General features: G+C 49.4%; 1 protein-coding gene across 1 annotated transcript in view; it reads right to left on the bottom strand.

Annotated features, from left to right (window-relative positions):
* Positions 1-7,445, bottom strand: part of ZNF556 (zinc finger protein 556) — a 21,405-nt gene that overhangs the window by 6,759 nt on the left and 7,201 nt on the right. The gene's annotated exons all lie outside the window — the stretch shown is intronic.

Raw genomic sequence — 7,445 nt, 5'->3', positions numbered from 1 at the left:
TCTCCGTGCCACCAATATATACCCGCACTGGTAACACAAAAGGACCCTAAGTCTTTTTTTTTTCTTTTTCTTTTATTTTTTTTGAGATGGAGTCTTGCTCTGTCGCCTAGGCTGGAGTACAGTGGCACCATCTCGGCTCACTGCAAGCTCTGCCTCCCAGGTTCACGCTATTCTGCCTCAGCCTCCCGAGTAGCTGGGACTACAGGCGCCCGCCACCACGCCCGGCTAATTTTTTGTATTTTTAGTAGAGACGAGGTTTCACTATGTTAGCCAGGCTGGTCTCGATCTCCTGACCTCGTGATCAGCCCGCCTCGGCCTCCTGATGTGCTGGGATTACAGGCGTGAGCCACTGTGCCTGGCCGACCCTAGGTCTTTTCAACAAGACAGAAAGAAAAGTACAGATTAATAGATTTTTATTATCACAGAGAAGCTACTGAATTTTAGGACCAGGACATCAATGATTATAACTGTCTCATTAACCAATGTATTCCCTTCTACATTATAAATCTTAGAATAGGCTTAATGAGCAAAAATATTTATTCTTTTTCTTTTTCTTTTTGGAGATGGAGTCTCACTCTGTCGCCCAGGCTGGAGTGCAGTGGTGCCGTCTCGGCTCACTGTAACCTCTGCCTCCCGGATTTGAGCGATTCTCCTGCCTCAGCCTCCAGAGTAGCTGGGACTACAGGCGCACGCAGCCACGCCCAGCTAATTTTTTGTATTTCAGTAGAGACTGCATTGCACTGTGCTGCCCAGGCTGGTCTCAAACTCCTGAGCTCAGGCAATCCATCCGCCGTCGCCTCCCAAAGCACTGGGATGACAGGCGTGAGCCACTGTGCCCGGATCTTTTTTCTTTTTTCTTTAAAACAGGGTCTCAATTTGTCACCCTGGTTGGAGTACAGTGGTGTGATCACGGGTCACTGTAGCCTTGGACTCCTGGGCTCAAGTGATTCTCCTGCCTCAGCCTCCCAAATAGCTAGGACTATAAGAGCATGCTACCATGCCGGGCTCATTTTTGATTTTTTTGTAGAGACAGGGTCTCACTATGTTGCCCAGGCTGGTTGCCAACTCCTAGCCTCAAGTGATCCTCCTGCCTTAGCCTCCCCAAAGCACTGGGAATACAGGCATGAGCCACTGCAACCAGACAAAACACGTATTATCTAATAACCAAGTGCAGAAATAATGCCATCCTTACCTACTGAGGCCAGGTGCTTGAACGTCTCCAGCATCACTTCTCTGTAGAGGTTTCTCTGAGCGGGATTCAGCAAGGCCCACTCCTCCAGGGTGAACCCCACAACCACGTCTTCAAAGACCACCGTGTCCTAAAACAAACCACATACGTGTACGTGAGGATGGTGGAACTCACAGCACTGGGGAGCTGAACTCTGTTCACAGGACACTCACACAAGATCCCGCAGTCTCCCAATATCGATTTAAGACTCAGTCCTCAGACCTCTTCCCCTCTGTCTGTTATCACTTCCTGTGTCGTAGGTTTTTTTTGTCTTTGACAAATAAAAGTGGTACACATTTAAGGTGTAGATGACAATTTGATGCACATATATACTGGGAAATGATTGCCATGAAGTTAATTAACACATCTGTCACTAGTTACCTTTTTAAAAAATTTGATGGGAAGAACAAGTAAGATTTACACTCTTAGTACATTTCTTTCTTTCTTTCTTTCTTTTTTTTTTTGAGACGGTGTCTTGCTCTGTCGCCCCAGGCTGGAGTGCAGTAGGGCGATCTCGGCTCACTGCAAACTCCGCCTCCTGGTTTCAAGCGATTCTCCTGCCTCAGTCTCCTGAGTAGCTGGGATTACAGGTGCACACCACCATGCCTGGCTAATTTTTTTATTTTTAGTAGAGACGGGGTTTCACCATGTTGGCCAGGCTGCTCTCGAACTTCTGACCTCAAGTGATCCAACCGTCTTGGTCTCCCAAAGTGGTGGGATTACAGGCGTGAGCCACTGTGCCTGGTCTTTTAGTACATTTCAAGTATACAGTACAGTATCCTTAAATACAGTCACCATGTTGTACACTGGACGCAGAGAATTTATTCATCTTACAACAGAAAGTTGGTTCCCTTTGACCAACATGTCTCCCCACTTCCCCTGGCCCTCAGCCCCAGGCAGCCACTCTTCTACTCTCTTCCTCTAGGAATCTGGCTCTTTTCCAGTCTCCAGGTAAGTAAGATCATCTGGTATTCATCTTTCTATGCCTGGCTTGTCTCACATGTGCTCCAGGTTCATCCATGCTGCCAACAATGGCAGGATTTCTTTCTTTATTATGACTGAATAACATTTAACTGTATATGTGTGTATATCATATATATATTTTTTTTTCTTGAGACAGCATCTTGCTCTGTTGCCCAGGTTGGAGTGCAGTGGCGTGATCACTGCAACCTCCGTGTGTCATATATTCCTTATCCTGTGTCATAGTCTTTAGAAAAAAAAAATTTTTTTTTTGAGATAGAGTCTCACTCTGTCACCTAGGCTGGAGTGCAATGGTGCGATCTGGGCTCACTGCAACCTCCGCCTCCAGTGTTCAAGTGATTCTCCTGCCTCAGCCTCCCGAGTAGCTGGGATTACAGGTGTGCGCCACCACGCCCAGCTAATTTTTATATTTTTAGTAGAGCTGAGGTTTCACCATGTTGGCCAGGGCTGGTCTCAAACTCCTGACCTCAGGCGATCTGCCTGCTTTGGCCTCCCAAAGTGCTGGGATTACAGGCGTGAGCCACCGCACCAGGCCAGAAAATTTTTTGGAGACAAGGCCTCACTCTGCTACACAGGCTGGAATGCAATGGCGCAATGAGAGCTCACTGCAGCCTTGAACTCCTGGGCTCAAGCCATCCTCCTGCCTCAGCTTCCCAACTAACTGGGATTACAGGTGTGTGCCACCACGTCTGGCTAATTTTTATTTTTATTTTTAGTAGACTCAGGGTTTTACCATGTTGGTCAGGCTGGTCTTGAACTCCTGACCTCAACTGATCCATCTGCCTCGGCCTCCCAAAGTGCTGGTATGGGGGCCTAGCCCAAAATAGTAAAATGCCATCTGCTCCCTGAAATTAGAAACGAGAGAAGCTTTCAGAAGTGATCCACTTGAATCATGGCAAATGTAGTATACAATGAAATGGCAAATGTAGTATACAATGAAAAAATACAGAAAGGAGAAAATTGTTCTGGGTGGGAGAAACAGCCAGAGGTTAGGCCCTAAGGAAGGAGTGGGCCCTTGGCTCTTTCAGGTACAGCCAGAGCCTGTGTGACTGGGCAGAGGGGGATGGGGACATGACAGCCAAAGGGGGTCGAGTGATGGGAAGTGAGGCACATCACTTTGTGGGGAATTCATCAGCCACAGGAAGGACTTTGGCTTTGGCTCTGAATGACTCCAGGCCTTTGCACAGAGCAGTGATCTCATGTGACAGCTGAGACTAGATCATAGGGGGCAGATGCAGACACCAGGACACCTGCTAGGAGGCGAAAGCCGCACGAGGTGAGAAGCAGGCGTGTCACCTTGGGTGGTCACAGTGCAGTCGCGTGCAGGACCAGCCTAAGAGGAGATACACAATTTCCTGATGGGCTCAAGCTGGGGCAAGACGGAACAGGGAGAATCGAGGAAGACTGATTATTTCACTCAGGAAAACTGGCATCATGGAGTCACCAGCAACTGAGTTGTAGACGGTTATATGTGACCTGAGAACTGACCAATCAGGCAGCTGGGGTGGGGCCTAGAGAACTGACCAATCAGGGGAGCGTAGATGGAGCATGGAGAACTGTCAATCAGGGGGGTTGGGGCAGAGCCTGGAGACCTGCCCAATCAAGGGAGCTGAGGCAGGGCCTGGGAACCTGACCAATTAGGAAAGCTGGGGTGGGGCCTGAAGAACTGTCCAATCAGCGGAGCTCAGGGAGGCAGGCTAATTTTTATTATTTTGGATCAGGCTTTTGGGGAAGAGGATGAGGGTATGCTGCAAAGCAGATGAGAACAAGACATTCAAGTGGATACACATATAATAATGTCTTTAGTGGCCCTGGTCATAATGGAAAAAATTTGAAAATGCCCAGTCACTAGCAAACAGTGGAACTAACAAACACTAACAACATATCCTTATGAGTGAATACAAAAGAGTGATTAAAGGGGCTGGGCATGGCGGCTGTCACCTATAATCCCGGCATTTTGGGAGGCTGAAGCGGGCGGATCACCTGAGGTCAGGAGTTCGAGACCAGCCTGACCAACATGGTGGCACCCCCGTCTCTACTAAAAATACACAACTTAGCTGGGTGTGGCCATGCATGCCTGTAATCCCAGCTACTCGGGTGGTGGAGGCAGGAGAATCCCTTGAACCCGGGAGGTGGAGGTTGCAGTGAGCCGAGATCGTGACACTGCACTCCAGCCTGGGCGACAGAGCATGACTCTGTCTCAAAAAAATAAAAAATAAAAGAACAGGCCGGGCGCGGTGGCTCAAGCCTGTAATCCCAGCACTTTGGGAGGCCGAGACGGGTGGATCACGAGGTCAGGAGATCGAGACCATCCTGGCTAACACCGTGAAACCCCGTCTCTACTAAAAATACAAAAAACTAGCCGGGCGAGGTGGCGGGCGCCTGTAGTCTCAACTACTCGGGAGGCTGAGGCAGGAGAATGGCGTGAACCCGGGAGGCAGAGCTTGCAGTGAGCTGAGATCCGGCCACTGCGCTCCAGCCTGGGCGACAGAGCGAGACTCCGTTTCAAAAAAAATAAAATAAAATAAAATAACAGAATTATTATCTGTTACAAATTCCCTACCCTGGAAAAAGAGAATAACTGATATTTTAGCAAGTTTTTGTAATTCACCAAATTAAACACCAAACATTTTTTCTTATAGGAATGTATTCATTTCGGAGGGTGTCATAATAAGAGAGAGATTTTCTCTTTCTCTGCGATTCTTTTTCCCGGGAGCCCAGTCAAGGGCTAAGCCCTGGAATCCCATTTGTCATCACCGAAAAGAAAACAACAGATGTGAGAAACTTAACCATACGTGCAAAAAAGGAACAGGGGAAAAAAAAAAAAAAAAGGCACGGAAGAATTTTTAACAAATGGAATGTAAGAGGAGAACTTTATTTTTTTTTTCTGAAATTCACCTCCTTGGAAATATTTTATCTTTCAAACTCTCTTCTTTTCTGTATGTTCCATGGACTGAAAAAATCTCAGGCTCAAGTAACCAAATCAATCTTTAGAAGGAGAGAGGCCCAGGCAGGGGCGGCTGGCCTGGAGTCCGGCCTGCGGGCCTTTGGGGTCAGGAGCGCCCGCACCACCTGTCCACCCCTCGCTCCTCCCAGGGAGGTGGGCCTGGGCCCAAAGTTTGCATCTAAAGCGCATTCTGCTTTGGGGGTTGTTGCACCGCCTCGCTGGGGTGTGTTTTTTGTTTTTTTGTTTGTTTGTTTGTTTTTGTTTTTGGACTTTGGGTTAGTTTTTCTTCCAGTTAACTTTGTGAGACCCCCCCAGGGCAGGAGTCATCTCTGTCTTTTCTTTTCCCTCCATCCCAGCGTCCTGACAACTACGACTTTGCAGGGAATGAAGACTGGGGCAGGGGAGGAAACTCCCCGCAGGACCCGGGGGTGACACGGGGACAGAGGCTCCATGGGGCTCACAGGCAGCTCCCCTGGGAGTTTCAGCGTGTTCTGGCCGCTTCCAACCCTCCCCTCCCAGGACTCCGGCTCAGGCTCGGCTCCTGCCCTGCACTCACCATGTCCTGCAGGACCCAAGACCTGAGCTCTTCGCCGAGATCCCAGCGCCTCGCACAACGGGAACTCCCGTGGTCACTCAGGGCAGGCCGGGAGTGCTCAGCAGGGAGGGCAGCAATGCCCCGCCCCAGGGGCTGATTGGACAGTTCTCTTCTCTGCTCACGTCTGAGTGGAGAGTTCACCAGTCACATCCCAAATCCCCTGATTGGACAGTTCTTTAGACTCTGCCCCTGCTCTTCTGGTTGGTCAGCTTGCTAGCCCTGAGCTCGGCTGATTGGGCAGTTCTTCAGGCCCCTCCCTGGCTTTCCTAATTGGTCAGGTTTCCAGGCCCTGCCTCAGCTCCTTTGATTGGACAGGTCTCCAGGCTCTGCCCCAACCCCCCCCCCGATTGACAGTTCTCCATGCTCCTTCTACACTCCCCTGATTGGTCAGTTCTCTAGGCCCCACCCCAGCTGCCTGATTGGTCACTTCTCAGGTCTTGGGTCCTGCAGGCAGCATCCCCCATCCACAGTGGTCTCCTTCCTGAAATGAAAATGGTGCTGACTTAGAGGCAAACCTGGGCCCTTCAGGTATCCACCTGTAGAACAAAGCAGCTTCGGCCAGGCATGGTGGCTCACGCCTGTAAGCCTAGCACTTTGGGAGGCTGAGGTGGGCGGATCATGAGGTCAGGAGATCGAGACCATCCCGGCTAATACGATGAAACCCCGTCTCTACTAAAAATACAAAAAATTAGCCAGGTGGGGTGGTGGGAGCCTGTAGTCCCAGCTACTGGGGAGGCTAAGGCAGGAGAATGGCATGAACCCGGGAGGCAGAACTTGCAGTGAGCTGAGATCGTGCCACTGCACTCCAGCCTGGGCAGCAGAGCGAGACTCTGTCTCAAAGCAAAACAAAACAAAACAAAACAAAACAAAACAAACTGTCTCAAAAAAAAAAAAGAAAGAAAGAAAGAAAGAAAAGAAAAAGAAAAAAGCAGCTTCTTCTGTCCTCAGTCTGTTGCCAGATTCCATGATGCTGGAGGAGGTCTCGTCTCTCTGCTGACCAGTAGACCCTGGGAAGGCCCATGGGGTCAAGTGAGTGACCAAGGAAAGGTTTACCTTCCCTAACTAGGGTCAGCACAACTGCTAGAACTGAACTCTTGAGCCATTAGCAATGGTCTAGCTGGCCAGGCGTGGTGGCTCACGCCTGGAATCCCAGCACTTTGGGAGGCCGAGGCAGGCAGATCAACTAACGTCAGGTGTTTGAGACCAGTCTGGCCAACATGATGAAACCATGTCTCTACTAAAAATACAAAAAAATTAGCTGGGCGTGGTGGTGCGCACCTGTAATCCCAGCTACTCGGGAGGCTGAGGCAGAAGAATCGCTTGAACCTGGGAGGTGGAGGTTGCAGTGAGCTGCACTCCAGCTTAAGCAACAAGAGCGAAACTCTGTCTCAAAACTAAAACAAACAACAAAAACAAAACAGAACAAACACACACTGTGGCAACAACTCCTTATCCTAGGTCAATATTTTGAGGTAAAACACTCTGGGGATATTTTGCCTCACAGTTCCCAAGTAAAAATCCAGGTCACGAATATCTCTGTACCTATCAAAACTCCAACTTCAGAGCTGAGTGCTTAATGTGCAGGTAGATGAAATGGCTTGAATATTCTAGAGGCAAACGACATATAAACAAGGGGGCATAATCCCTGGAAGCCTGTTCGTAGGGCCGAGAGCAAACAGATTTTATAGGGTCCC

The sequence above is a fragment of the Mandrillus leucophaeus genome, unplaced genomic scaffold, assembly GCF_000951045.1.
Source record: "Mandrillus leucophaeus isolate KB7577 unplaced genomic scaffold, Mleu.le_1.0 Scaffold54, whole genome shotgun sequence".
Classification (NCBI taxonomy): Eukaryota; Metazoa; Chordata; class Mammalia; order Primates; family Cercopithecidae; genus Mandrillus; species Mandrillus leucophaeus.
Note: the sequence above shows the minus strand (reverse complement) of the source record. Positions and strands in the feature narration are given on the sequence as shown.